The following is a 15,352-nucleotide window of genomic DNA, read 5'->3' on the forward strand; positions in this document are numbered from 1 at the left end:
GGCCCCAAAAAGCATTACATGGGGGGGGGGATACAATTCACACATGATATGTCAACGCAATAAAAACGACTGAAGACAACAATCAAGCACAGATTTCGGTAAAAGATACAGTTTGTAAAAAAGAAGAAAAAGAACGAAAATAAATAAGGGTGCCGGTAGAGGGTACAATTGACACTTGCTGTACATGGCGGGATATTTGTTCTTAAAGGAAGCAAAAATGCTGCACACTTCAGTGTCATCCGTAGGATCCAGAAATATACTATTGCTATTCCGTCGTATAGTGTTGCAAACAAAATGTGAACTCAGACCAGTATTTATAGCATCTTTGAAAAACGTATTAAATTTCTCTGCAAGTGCCACACCCGCAATACGTTCACTGTCAAACCAAAGCTCGGTAACTCCTGACGTAGACTGTGCTCGTTTTAATAATTTATAAACTTGTTTCCAAACTTGCGTGCTACCGACACAGAGCTCTTTGTCAAACTCATTGTGCACTGAGTTCCTTTTTTTGTTTTTGAGAGAAAACGTAACTTTATTGCTGTATTGTTTAAAATTGGCTAGATCAGCAAGGGACTTGGTTCTCATAAATTTCTTGTATAACTGTTTTTTTTTCTGTTTAACCATTCTAAGGCGATCTAGATTTATCCATGGCTTACGACTTTTAGTAGACTTTCTTACAGTTTTCTCAGCGAAATGGTCATGGAATACGTGTTTAAAGCAGGTGATGAATGCATGATACGCTGCATCTGCAGTCTCACAAGAAAAGACGTCATCCCAGTTTTGATTTGAAAGAGTTGAAAAAAAGAACGCGAGGGTGCCCGGAGTATGACATTGCGCAGTATTCTGCGCTAATAAGTTGTGATGTTTATTTGGGGCAGATTTCAGGCGCACATAAATGGGATAATGATCGCTGATAGAACTGTGTAATACACCTGATAGTAAGCTACTAGTATTTACGTTAGAGATAAATACATCAATTAGTGTGGCTGTCTGCATCGTAACACGTGTAGCCGTCTGAGTAAGTATGCACTTACCACTCGATTCCACAGTTAGTAAAGTAGCTTCCTGCGCAGGAGATAGTTTCAGGATATCAATGTTAAAGTCTCCCTCAAGAATTAAATTGAACTTGTTGTTGCGTATGTAGCTCAAAAGGCGGTCTAAAATTCAATAAAGGCGTTTATATCGGCACCAGGGTGTCGGTCTCTACGGAATAAATATAATTTTGTGATAACAAAGTGAACCACCATTCAACTTAACGAAAAACAAGACTATAGACGAAAATATTTTCGATATATATATATATATATATATATATATATATATATATATATATGATGAAGATATAAACGATAATTACGCAAGAACATCACAGCATAACATATTTTTAACCAGATAGTAAGCCCATTCCCCACCCTGTGGGATCAATTTACAAAGAAGCTCTGATATTCGTCTGGCTTGTAAATTTCTTCGTCACATGTATAGCATGTTTCAGTCAACATAATAGCGTCGAACTGGAAGCTAAACTAGTCTAGAAATACTGATAACTCATCTTCTTTGTGCATCGCCGAACGAATGTTGAGGTGTAGGCAAGAAAAGGATACATCGGAGTTAATTTGAATTATTTTGTTGACACCTCCCGGTGACACGTTCATCATTCAAGATAGACTGCTCAGGCTCGCGAAAAGCGGAACAGTTTGCACAATATTTTCTACGTCATGCGCCCTACGGATGTGCAAGACAGGAGATTTTTCCTCTTTTCGCGCATAGACTTTGCCACCACGTGTCCAAGCAAAGCACCAGCTTTAAACCTTTTTTTTTTTTGCGCGATTGACACACCGAGCAACTGTTTCATAGACGAGTAAAGGTGCTCGTTGATGAACACAGGTTCGCTAGACTTATGGCCAAAGTCATGCGGTAGAAGCTTCAGCTTTCTTGCCTTCTAGAGCACAGTATAACGTTTAGATCGAAATTTGAACTTTACAACAATGTTACGAGCAACATTCGAGTTTTTCGCTGGAATACGGTGGCAGGAGTCAACATCTTACTCCCAAATGGGCTCACCAAAAGGTCTACCAATATGACTCGGGGTGTCAGGAATGCTTGCACTCTGAGTGAGAAGCAAACCCTTCACCTCGAGGTTACATTTTCTGGAGTACCGTTCGGAGGCAGCGATGCGTTGCTCAAGCTGAAACGCTTGCTTTTGAAGGGCTTCGCAGTCCAAAACAAGATTTGTTTTACATATTTGTTTTCTTGCACAAGCTCGTCAGGTTCCTCCTTTACTTTCTCAAATTCCAAGTTGAAGAATTCGGAGCTTGACTCAAGTACGCGGATTTCTATGCGTAATTCACGCTCAAACCTTGCCTTAACGTCATTCATTTTCTTTCTTAACTCCTCCTGGAACCGAGCAGCATCAGCGCTGGTGCAACACAGGAATGCTTAAGAGAAAAGAAAAAGATGCTAAGAACTTGGCAGCAGTCAAGGCAGCGCGAACAAAAATATTTTTTCTTAAAAGAGATACAGTACGAAAAATACCAACCTGCAAAGACAGCAGGCGCAGTGATTACGTTGATTGTCCGTGCTGCCTCCGCTATGCCCAGTGACCGTAGTCATGGAGTACCACCGGCTTTAAAACACCTTCGGGCGCCGTGTCCCCACGCGGGGACGCGAACTTCGCGCGCCCTGCTGCGTAGAAGTGCAAATAAAAACGTCGTTGTGAATGCGCCGGAACACGCCCCCTGAGCCACTTTGATGGACAAGTGGCGGCATTCCACGACAAGTGAGTGAGTGAGTGAGTGAGTGAGTGAGTGAGTGAGTGAGTGAGTGAGTGAGTGAGTGAGTGAGTGAGTGAGTGAGTGAGTGAGTGAGAACTTTTATTGAGTCTTTTAAGAGTTTCGCGGCTACGAGGTCTCCGTCGCCTTCATCTTCTTGGCGCTGGCGACTTGAGACTTCTCTTCAGCAAGGGTGGGCCCCTATTCCAAGGCTCCACTGAGTCTTTCTGCATCGCTCGCGTGCTGCACTAGGGCCCTCTGGGCCGTGAGCTCGCTGCTGGTGAGCCGACTCTCCCATTGCTCCGCACTCGGGTGTTCGTGTTTGTGGAATGCTTTGTTGCGTTCGCATTCCCAGGTGATGTGGTAGAGTGTAGGTGTGGCACCGCACCAAGGGCAGGTGGCCCTGTATTGTGTCGGAAACATCTTATTGAGCACGTGTAAGTTGGGGAAGGAGTTTGTTTGTAGTCTGCGCCAGCTGGTCGCTTCCTCCTTTGTGAGGGCTTTGTGTGGTGGCGGATATCTAAGTTTAGTTCCTGTATATAAGTTCAGGGTCTCTGCGTATCCCCCCTCGCAAGCCTGTAGATGGGTCTCCGGGGCATTAGACCGTCCTGCTCGGAACGCTTCGCCTCGAGCTAGGCTGTCTGCCCTTTCGTTCCCCCCTATGCCTACGTGACCCGGGATCCAGATTAGCTTGTGTCTGGGCTATTCCTTCTCGGCGGAGGTGGCTCCGCTGAGTATTCTGAGGGCAGTTTTGCTGATTCTGCCCCTCGTGTAGTTCCTGCACGCCTCTTTTGAGTCCGTCAGTATGTTGAGAGATCGGCCTGTTCTATAACCTTCCGCTGCCACCAGCGCTACGGCAATCTCTTCGGCCTCCGCTGTGCCAGCGACCTTTGCCGTGGCATACGTGATCGGGTTTCCTTCCTTGTTAACCACTACCGTCGCGGCCACGTGGTCTCTTCAGTGTGGATATACGGCGGCGTCCGTGTATACTGTATTGTCTAGCTGGGCTAGCGTTCTCTCAACGTATTCGGCCCTAGCTTTTCGCCTGTTTTCGTGTAGGTTGGGATCCATATTTTTTGGCAGTGGTCCCACATTAATGGCTTTCCTGAGGTGGTCCGGTACGTCCGCGTATCTGTCTGTCAGTCCGCTCGTATCCCGACCCAACCTCCTCAGGAGCGCTCGTCCCGTAGGGGCGCCTCTGAGTCTCGCGGTTTGCGTACCCAGCAGAGCCTCGGCGAGCTCGCTGAAGGTGTTGCTGATGCCCAGCTGGAGCAACTTCTCGTTCGACGTGTTTCTGGGTAGATACAGAGCCGTCTTGTACGCCTTCCTGAGGATGGTGTCTGCTTGCTCTCTTTCTGCCTTGGTCGTCACGTGGTACGGCAGGGAGTACGTGACTCGGCTGACAATTAGGCTGTTGACTAGCTTGAGAGTGTCTTCTTCTTTCATTCCGTTATCTTTTGTGAGACCCTATTGATCATGCGGCCCACCTGTTCCGCCGCCTTGCTCAGCAGGCTAATGGTGTGGCTGCACTTCCGGCTGCCTTGTAGCCACATGCCCAGGATGTGAACAAAATGCTGCCGGAGAAGCGCGGGAAAAATGGATGCGACTATCTTCTACGAAGCGAACCATAAGTTCTTCTTGTTTTCTTTCATTTTTCACGGTTAAGATCACGCTGAGTGACGCATTGACATTTATTTATTATAAGAAGGTCCCGTGAATGCGATATAACCGCTGCCATTCTTATCGTAAACAGATGCCGCCTTTCACGTGCTTCCGAATATTGGCGTCCTCCCCCGGGGACATGGCGCCAATGATGACAACACGCTCCTTTTCTCAGTGCGCGATGTCGCTCTGTCATTGACATGAAGAAAACGTCTCATTTTTCCAGTAGTTTCTAAGCATGGTTTAAAAAGAAAGAAGCTGGATGACGACACAGCTGAAAAAATATTTCCAAGAATTCAAAACGGCGATATTTCTGACGCAGATCTCTCTGATGACGAGCACACCGAACAAGAACACGGCATACGATAATGGTGCATGTTTTGTGATCCCAGGTTTAGAAATAATTTTGTGCTTCTATTCAGACTTCTGCTACAGACAGCACTGTGCAGAATGCAGGAGCATCGCCTAGAGCACCTTGCACGCAGGACAAGCAAGTGCCAGATGTATCATAATAATAATATTTGGGGTTTTACGTGCCAAAACCACTTTCTGATTATGAGGCACGCCGTAGTGGAGGACTCCGGAAATTTTGACCACCTGGGGTTCTTTAACGTGCACCTAAATCTAAGCACACGGGTGTTTTCGCATTTCGCCCCCATCGAAATGCGGCCGCCATGGCCGGGATTCGATCCCGCGACCTCGTGCTCAGCAGCCCAACACCATAACCACTGAGCAACCACGGCGGGTTCGAGATGTATCATCGAAGAAGATGAATACGTTGAATTGGGTGGCCCAAGCTTATCAGCCTAAGAACACCGATTGCACCTACAAGCCTCAACGTGGATCAGTACCTGAGGAGCCCATGGCATACTTCACCCGGTATTTTTCACCAAGGCTTTTTAGTGATCTAGCAACATTCACTAACATGTACGGGCTCCAGATAGATGGAAAAGTGCTAGGAACTTCTGCGGAAGAAAACAAAGTTTTTTGTGGAATTCTCATGCTCATGGGAATTCTGAAATTCCGGAGAATTCGCACGTATCCAGCTTTTCTGGACACAAGGGTTTAGTTCGCGTGAGTGCCACCACGTGGCGTACTGACCTTCAACTTTATGATCTTCCCGCGGTGACGCGTGGTGACGTCAACCAAACAAAAAAAGCTATCCCTGCGCATTGAACTTCGCCACAATGCTTGTCCCGCCGGCTTTATCAGTCTTCTCGATCAAGCGCATTCGCTCGTCGCCTGGAAATTACTCGTCATCCTAAGAGCGTTTAGTCGCGTCGAGCAACGGTTGATTCCGGGCTTTTGATGCGGTTGTATTTTTTTCTTCTTGTTCTACTTTTCTTTTCCTTTTCTTTTTCTTTTTTTCATCCTACGGAGCAAAGAAGCTAGCCTAACCGTCAGGGGCACTTCGGGGCAGCCTTTCTTCAGTCGGCACACATTGTTAACGTCAGAACGTCGCACAGCGTCTACTAGAGACGCCGTCGTGGACTGATTTTCATTTCCCCTATCGGAATTCGTTAAGGTGGACACAATTATTTCACTAGCGACTTTGCAATGCACACTCATGGGCTAGCGCCGCAGCTGCAAATCTAAATGTGCTTAAGTATTAAGACATATACATGGATATGTTGGTTTTTAACCTTGACACAAAAGTCACGACACAATAGTTGAGCAAACTGTCCCTGTGTCGTCGCAGGGTGTGAGACCGGGATAGTTGGTGTTCCATGCTAAAGTGACTAGCGCAAGAGTGGACACGGGACACTAAAGAGGCGACAAGGATAAGCGCAAACTTCCAACTGGGCGCTTGTCCTTGTAGCCTCTTTAGTGTCCCCTGTGCACTCTTGCGCTAGTCACTTCAGTCTGTGTCGTCGTCCGTTAGCATGCTATGGCCGAAGCTGCTCGCAATATTACGTCACATTTACTGGCCACCAGGCCAGGTACACCCTTGGGTACGACATATACAGTACTTGTAGTTAGTTTCCAAAGTAGTCTCCTATGGCGGTCATCCACGTGCATGAAGCAAGAACGCTATTTAAAATTATTGTGCAGTAATATATGCGGGATTTGTATGTTCTCCACATTCTCTACCATGTTGCCGTTCCGCCTTTATTATATAGCCGCAATGTAGACTAGCAGCTATCGAACACCATAAAGGCTATCCATATACTCAAAGACCTCGCTCACAACTCCTGACACCTAATTGTATTCAAGAGTTGCACGACTGCCCAGGACATCCTTAACAAATGTTACGTAACACATTATGAGGTTTTACTTGCCAGAACCACGATTTCATTATCAGGCACGCCGTAGTGGAGGATTCGGGAATAATTTAGACCACTTGGGATTTTTTAACGTGCGCCTAACCCTAAATACGCGGGTTTTCGCATTTCACACCCGTTGAAATACGGCTGCCGTGGTTGGGATTCGATCCCGAGACCTCGTGATTAGCAGCCGAACCAAATAAAAGCTAAGCAACTATGGAGGGGAAGGAATGTTGGCAGTAGGAGGAAGGTGACAGCCGGTACGTGAGACAATTTGTTCCCATCCTCATTGCGCGAGAATTGGTACCACCTGTCGAAGAATGACACCGTAGAATGCACTGTATTCAATGTGATGGAGTCCGCGTCCAATATTTCAGACCCGTATCATACTGGAACTACTGACGACCAGGCATCTGGCTAATACGTGCAGTCGCTTGACTGCTGGCGAGCGCTGGCGTCGGCCACAGGACCTACTTGACCTTTGTTCAACACTTGCCGACATTTTCGCCTTATTTCGAACCATTGTGTTTCAGCTGAACTGCTTCCACAGCCAATTTATTTGTGACAAAATTTGGTCACCCTGTCAGCGTTATGGTTTCTTATTTTTAAGTCATCTTTTATATTTAGGCTAATGCTGTCCTGAAATTTCCAGCGGTTTCACCTTTCCCAAAATGCCCGTATTTTTGTCGGCGTCTTCTCACATTTTGGAGGATTTTAATAGACGTGCAAACCATTGCGTGGCCCCCTGACCAGGCTGCTCAAAAAGTTATTTTATATCCCTGAGGTCTTGTGCAAGCTTCTCCCTTTTTGCCGTTCATCAACCTCCTGGTTTCCCTGACAACTGTATCCCATTTTGACGACTCCAATCCCACGGAAGTTGCAACGATATAATGTCCATGGGATTAAAGCAATTTAAATCAATACTACTGTGGATACGACACCCGCTTTTGCTCACTGTGGATGCAAATATTGCGTTAATGAGCGCCATTGTTGACAGTCAAAAAATTATGTGGATCCCAAGTATGTGCGAATCGATGTAAGCAAAGCTTTCTGTGTTTTACAGTATTACTTTCTGTGTTTGTTGTCATTGTCATACGTAATCTCCACAGAGTAGACGGGCACTCTCTAATGAAATGCTGTCAATGTTTGCCTGATTACGCCTGCCATTTTGATGCAAATAAACGGAAGTTCAACTCATTTTCGCAGAAATAAACACTGAATGAAATGATTACATCATCCTAAACCAGATGGACAAGCGCCGTAGTGCTCAATCTATCCCTATTCGTAAGCTTATGTTAGTGATTTTTTTTTGGAAGGGGGGGGCGGCCATGTGCTCTTGTACCCTAGAAATGTCCCTCGGACGTCTCTAGTGTGCTCGTTTTTATTCTCAAGTACCCAATGAAAACTCTTATCGCTGCAACTTCATGATGTCCTGGTGGCAGGCCACCATGGCGTGTCGCGCAAGTATGACCACGCTGATTCATTTGGGTTTACATATACCATATTGTGCGTCATACTTCGCCACATTCATTTTTCAAACTATGCCAGAGCTCGAAAAGGGCGGCCAACTCAATACGTCCCTTTCCTCTGTTTACGTCCGCAAAGTGTGTGTTTATCGCTGTGGTTACCAAATACGCCCAGCGGTATGCTACCACTCAAGCCTTTCTGGCGACTGAGCAACTTAAGCCGCAGGCCTTATTCAACATGCCGTCGACGTTCAATATGGCTATCCTCAATTACTTTTCGCAGACTTTGCTCACCGCCTTCTTTCCAGTGTCATATCATACACTACTCGCTCCAGCTAGACACAACACAAACACGCAACGACCTTAATGAAGTATCAATTACACGCTAGTTTACATGCTGTCGATGTATATTTCCGCTGAGCACCGGGATTGGAGCGTGGTCCTGTCTATGGTGACATTAACCGTCTACAGCCTCGCTCAACAACACCGCTCGTTACTCATCCCGTTTCTTTTTTTTTTTTTGTCGACAAGAGCATAGTGTATTTCCTCTGAATGTGCTTTCGGCTTTAGGTGTGACCTTGCACGCCCGCTTATTCTGTTACGTTGACGGCGACCGTTGTCGTCAGGCTGGCGCCTCGTTCTGAGCTTCGCCGTCACCAGAGAGCACAGAAAGCTGTCTTCACAAACAAACCACCGGGATTCGAGCCCATCTCCCAAATGCAGCATCTTGCATTTGGGAGATGGGCACGGTAACCATTACGCTACCACCTGCCTCCACCAATTTCTGTTTATCTGCCTTCCCACTTCACGTTTTTGCCGCAGACGCAGGCAGAACGGATGCAGAAACGAAAAAAAAATAAAGATTGCTTGAGCCGCCAGCTGACACATGACCTTAATTTTGGCAGGCTATTCTCATTGGAGTGCATGTAGGCTTGCGGATGCGTGCAGATTATGGGTCGCCTTAGCTTTATTGTAAATTTGCTTTCACCGACTCTTTTCAGCTAGAACTGAAACGCCGGACAAAAATGAGACCTATTGTTGAATATTTTTTGTTGTTTTCTAGGTTTAAACCAAAAACGCTCATTTACACAAATAGCGATTTTTTTAAGAAATAGCATAAGGATACTATATTTCGAGGTCATGTCGTTGTGTCAATACAGACCGGCACCACGTATCGATGAAAGGGCATCACAGTGCCGATGCACGCGATAGGTTACTGAATGAAGAAAACAGGAAACGACTGTTTTTCAGTTCTCGCAACATATTGTACACAGAACACAAGGCACCCACCACCATGACATCTTATTTTTGACAACAGCTACACACAATGGCGGCATGATATACTTCCTAAAGGGTTTCATTTTATTTTTTCATCCCAGAACCGCAAGCACAGGTTGCATCGCGCGTATACCGCAGCCACTATTGGATTCGTGGGACGATCTCGCCGCTGCCACCATTTGAAGGAGTTGAAGGTCGTGGAGAGGAACTCGGTGAACAGGATTTATTTACATATTAACATTTTAGACAAGACATGTCGACAGTCTAGCGTGACTCCCATATGGAGTCCGCAAGACTACCATACAGCAAACAGCTTACGAGCCCACAGCTCACTAGTACATTTCTAGCATGACAACGAGCACTCAGCTCCCGACGACGAGCACACCCTAGCAGCCGGCAAACGCTGCTTATAAGCACTTGTCCCCCCCTTGATTCCAAGCGAACGGAAACGTTCGTCCAGTCATCGTTCGACGTCACCGTTCGACGTCACCGAAGATGACCCGCCCTCTTGGAGGAGGCGGGCTCACATACTCGTGTTGCACATACACACAGGTGTAAAGGTCCCGAGCCGACGTCAGAGGGCTTCGTAGAACTCTGCTTCGTCCCGGGTGGCGCGGCCGAGTACCACATTCCTGAGGTGACCCCGCGCCACGTGGCTGCCGGTTATTCGCAGTTCTCTGAAGTGCGCCCCGTCTGGTTGGATTGGAACACGTGCAGCGGGCTGAAAGCTGGCACGTTCTCACCCCGTACGGCCATTCCTAACACCCCCTACTGTGGCCGCGCTCCTTTTCTTCTAACAATGTGGCCCCTGGCGGCTTCACGCGCTCCCGTAGGTGGCGGATTGGAGTGTCACTGCAGAAGTTTAAATACATAACCTCTTTACATAGAAACGACGGCATGATTGTTAACGTATTGTTGGCTTGGATATGTTTGGCACGAGGCCCAAGATCCTGTCTTCTAACGCGTTCTTACGCTTGCGTTCGCGTCTCTGTTTTGAAGGGACGCGCACCGTAACATGCCGCAATGGCGTTTGCGTTGAGCGTATGTAAGGCGAAAAACTCGGTTCTAAAATGTCTGTTCACTAACTTGTGCAGTAAACCCATGTTTATAGTATTGGCGCAGTATAGTAGTGGTATAGTAAGAGCCACGAGTATGGCATCCGTAACCGCAAGCGTTACGTTATGATCGTAACTTGTCGGGACAGCGTAGTTGTAATCCACAGACCCTGCCACTAAGGAATACGTGGCTAGGCATGGCTGATGAATAAGTAATTGCGAAGATTGGTTTTCAGTAAAGGTTTGTTACCAAGAACGGAGGGAGCTTATACTGCCGCAAAACACGAATGCTGGGCGGTGACTCCAATCATTTACTCAGCACATCGCACATCTAAACTGGAATTCAACTGGTTTCGCCAACTCTTGCTGATATTCTCTCGCCCCTAAGCTGCGACTTCGCCTGCCACCCGGGCTCCAGTTTTTCCTCCCTTTGTGCCTCGCTTCTTTCCCAAAGAGCCGAGACCTGCTTTTACTGATGCTTGGTGCTCCTTTTTCTCAATAAATGAAGGCATTCATTAATTCATTCCTAAGTTGCTGAAGAAAATAGCGTGTCTTCATCTCCATAACCACCCTGTCTCTCACCTGGACTCTCCCATCGCAAAACAAAGTTGCTCTGTTGCAAATGGCTGGGCGTCACATATACGATTTTCTAGGAAGGGCCAGTAGCACGGCGGGCAATTTTCGTTGGGTGACGAGACAGTATATAAAACACCTTCTCTGCCATATCCACACTCAGTGCTCTGCTTCGTGCGCTATGTTAGGGTTGGCGTCTGACACCACGTAGCGACAGGTCATTCACCCTACCCTCTGGCCGGAGCCCACGGGCGACAGATCGTCCCCCTTTACCCTCTACATGGTCGTGGCACCGTGGGTGATACCTCATCCCCTTCACCTCTCATGCTCGTGGCACCGTGGGTGCTACCTCATCCCCTTCACCTCTCATGGTCGTGGCACCGTGGGTGCTACCTCATCCCCTTCACCTCTCATGGTCGTGGCATCGTGGGTGCTACCTCATCCCCTTCACCTTCTCTTGGCCGGACCCCACGGCGCCGGGGAGGTAATTCACCCGACCTTCTCCCCGGATTCGTCGAAAAGAGGATCGACTTCTCCTCCCGTGCTCGGTATGGCAGGAGGAGGGGCCTTCTCTCCGTGCCTGTCACGTGTCATCGACGGAAGCAAGATCCCGCCCACACTTGTAGAGAGCCTATTTAAGGCGCTCCAAAATGTACTTTTGAGATAGTTCTTACTTCGTGCTCTTCTTATTTTCTTTCAAGTACCTTTGAATAAACAGTGCAAGTTTCGCACTAGCAAATCGTCTCGCCCCTGCTTGGTCGCCATGATCTACCGGATGCCTTCAGCCCGCCGGCAACGCCACGCTACCCAATAAGTAATGTCGGTCGAGCTTCGATAGGCAGGCGCCGCTACTTCTCGGCAGCAGTTCGGTACGCTACCCTGGAGTACGCAAAAAAACTGGCTAGCAGCGATTGGGATACGGAATCCTGGAGACCCCAACTTGGACGACAACTACGAGATCCTAGCCTCTTCGCCCTGGCAACAACGTTCGGAAAGAAGGTGTCCGGATCATGACTGCATATGGTGAGTGCACGGCTTTTCTTCACTGAGATATCACTTGGCTTTTACGTATTTTTTGGAAAGTACATAGCAGTGATTTTTCTTTAAACCGTTGACGGAAGTTTGAGTACGTCAAGGTTGTATAGAGTGAAGGTTTAGCAGCACTAAGGGCAGCCATGAACTTCAAGGCACTAAAGAAGCCGGAATTGTTGAGCTTGGCCAAAGAGTTGGGCCTCCAAATTGCCGAATCAAAGAGAAAGCCGGAGATCTTTGAGGCAATCAAAGCGACCGGGGCAGACGACGAGGAACTGACGGAATGCCTAGAGGACATTAAAGAAAGAGAGGAAAAAGAAGAGCGTAAGCGCCTAGGGGAAAAAGAGGAGCGCGAGTTGGCAGCACGTGAGGCCAAGGAAGAGCGCGACCTCGAAATGAAGCGCCTAGAGATTTAGCTTCTGAAAGCACAAAATAGCGAATGACCTAACACTGAGGCACGTGAAAGCGAGCGCAGAATGACAGACTTGATGGCACCCTACGCAGTAGGAGGGGACATAGGTTTTTTTCTGGTACAGTTTGAGCGCACGTGTGAGAAGGCAAAATTCGCGAGAAAGACGTGGCCGCAACGCTTGCTTACGTTACTGTCACGTGAGGTAGCTGATATTATCGCCCGCATGGGGAAAGAAGAAGCAGAGGACTTCGATGAAGTCAACGCAAATCTGCTTAAAAAGTATAGATTATCAGCTGAAGCATTCAGGCGAAAGTTCAGGGAAGTCGAGAAAACCAAAAGTGAGTCATATTCAGATTTTGAATACACCTTGGAGGTAAACCTGAAGGAATGGCTCAGAGAAGAGGGTGCACTCGGCGATGCCGAAAAGACAATGCAGTGCGTTGCCTTAGAACAGTTCTACCGCCGGCTGCCAGTAAACATCAAGCATTGGGTTCAGGATAGGCCAGGCGTAGACACTATCACGAGAGCGGCCAATCTCGCTGAGGAGTACGTAACCCGCCGTGCGTTCGAAGGCAACGAAGAAGGAGGTGACTAAATACAGACCCGACAAGCCAGAGCGTTGGTCGAAGTCGAATCAGTATAAAGCAAAAGAAAGGTCAGATTCAGTGAAAAGTAGTGACGAGAACAGCAAGGGAAGGGAGGAGTCACCCGAACAGAGGGCAGAAAGGCAAAAGAAAAGGGCTTTCGAGGCCAAGAAACCAATAGTTTGCTACAACTGCCAGCAAACGGGGTATATCTCCGTGGGATGCAAAAATCCCAAGTTAGTGTTGATGTCACTAACTAGTAACGAGGAAAACCTGAAATTGCTAGAACCGTACATTCGAGACCTCGTGGTAAACGGCAAACCGTGTAGGGTGCTTCGCGAATCAGCAGCCACAATGGATGTAGTGCACCCGTCGTACGTTGAGGAAGGCCAGTTCACGGGAGAATGTGCTTGGATAAGGCAAGCCGTGGAAACCTCCAGTGTTTGTCTCTCTGTGGGCAAGATTCGTATCGAAGGACCTTTTGGAGTACTAGACACTGAAGCTGCCGTCTCGGCACATCTCCCGCCTCAGTATCCATATTTGTTTTCTAACAAATCTGAGGATTTGCTACGACGCAGGGGAATCGGGTTTAGTGAAAGGATAGTGCAAGCCTTAACTCGTTCCAGGGCACGGGAGCTCGCGGCCAAGGCAGTGTATGAGTGTCCAGTAGTGGAGGAAACAGGTTTGAAGGAGGATTCGTCCACCAGTACCGAACGGGAGGGCCCTATAGGGGATGATGCGGAAGGTACGCCAGCTAATGAAGAAGTCAGGAAAGCAGCAGAGCCTGAAATGTCTCGCGAGGCAGAATGCAGGCAAAGGTTATTGAATATAAGCCCTGCCACATTAATCGCTGAGCAGGAAAAAGATTCCACCATGCGTGACCTAAGGCCGGACGCTAAGGAAGGTGTGGCCAAACAGAACGTGAAGTTCCTCAAGAGGGCAGGCGTCCTCTATAGAAAGTACACCAGTCGAAAGGGTGTGCAATTCGACCAACTCGTGGTGCCGCGTCCCTATCGTGAGCAGCTCCTGCACCTGGTTCACGGGGGCTTTTGGACAGGGCATCTGGGCATTCGTAAAACAAAGGACCGCTTATTGCAGGAATTTTACTGGCCCGGTTGCTTTCGAGAAATAGAAGCATTTGTAAGAAGCTGCGACACATGTCAACGCATAGGCAAGCCCGGAGATAAGGCTAAAGCGGCAATGAAACTTGTTCCCATTATCACGGAGCCATTTCGCAGGCTCATAATAGACACAGTGGGACCACTTCCTGCAACGCAGTCTGGCTATCGACATATTCTTACTGCACTATGCCCCGCAACGAAATTTCCCGAGGCCGTGCCTCTCAAAGAACTAAGCTCGGCGGAGGTCGTCAACGCGCTTTTATCTATTTTCGCGCGAGTAGGGTTTCCCGCAGAAATCCAGTCAGATCAAGGATCCGTCTTTACGAGCGCACTGACCTCGACGTTCCTGGAAAGGTGCGGTATTAAAATTATCCATAGCTCAGTGTACCGCCCGCAGTCAAACGCGGTAGAGAAAGTCCACTCAGTCATGAAACGGCTTTTGCGAGCCCTTTGTTATGAGCACAAAGCCGATTGGCAGAGTTGCTTGCCTACAGCAATGTTCGCGCTTCGAACTGCACTGCACGAATCAACAGGTTTTTCCCCTTCAGAGCTCGTTTACGGACGCTGCCTTCGCTCCCCTCTCCGCATTGTTCGAGAAGCCTGGGAAGGCCGGGCAGACGATCCTTCGGTTGTGGCATACGTGCTAGAGCTGTTGGCCGTCTGCACGCTTTTCACGAATTAGCAGGGCAGGAAATGCGTAAGGCACAATGCAAGGCTAAGCGTTACTATGACAGGACGGCTCGCACGCGACGCTTTGAAGTGGGGGAAAAGGTAATGATCCTGAAACCCCGTTGAAAAACAAACTAGAGGTTCAATGGGAAGGACCGGTTGAGATAATTCAGAAATTATCTGAAACAAACTACGTAATCACGGTACCGGGAAAACGAAGGACACCACAAGTGTACCATAGCAATCTACTTAAACCCTACAGGCAGAGGGAAGCCATTTTGAACATGTCCCTTAACCAACCGGAGGAAATGCCTGTCGACTTTCCAGAGATAACAGCAGTGATGGAGACAAAAGACATTGACGAGACCATCGATAAGTTAGTAGAACAGGCGGAGTTGAATCCCAATCAGAGGGCCGAACTGAGGGAACTCGTGTTTGAATTTAAAGACGTATTTTCAGAAACACCGG

General features: G+C 47.9%; 1 long non-coding RNA gene across 1 annotated transcript in view; it reads right to left on the bottom strand.

The window, feature by feature from the left end:
* LOC142566384 (uncharacterized) overlaps positions 1 to 15,352 on the bottom strand; it is a 158,433-nt gene that overhangs the window by 12,748 nt on the left and 130,333 nt on the right. The gene's annotated exons all lie outside the window — the stretch shown is intronic.

This window comes from Dermacentor variabilis, unplaced genomic scaffold (assembly GCF_050947875.1).
Source record: "Dermacentor variabilis isolate Ectoservices unplaced genomic scaffold, ASM5094787v1 scaffold_12, whole genome shotgun sequence".
Lineage (NCBI taxonomy): Eukaryota > Metazoa > Arthropoda > Arachnida > Ixodida > Ixodidae > Dermacentor > Dermacentor variabilis.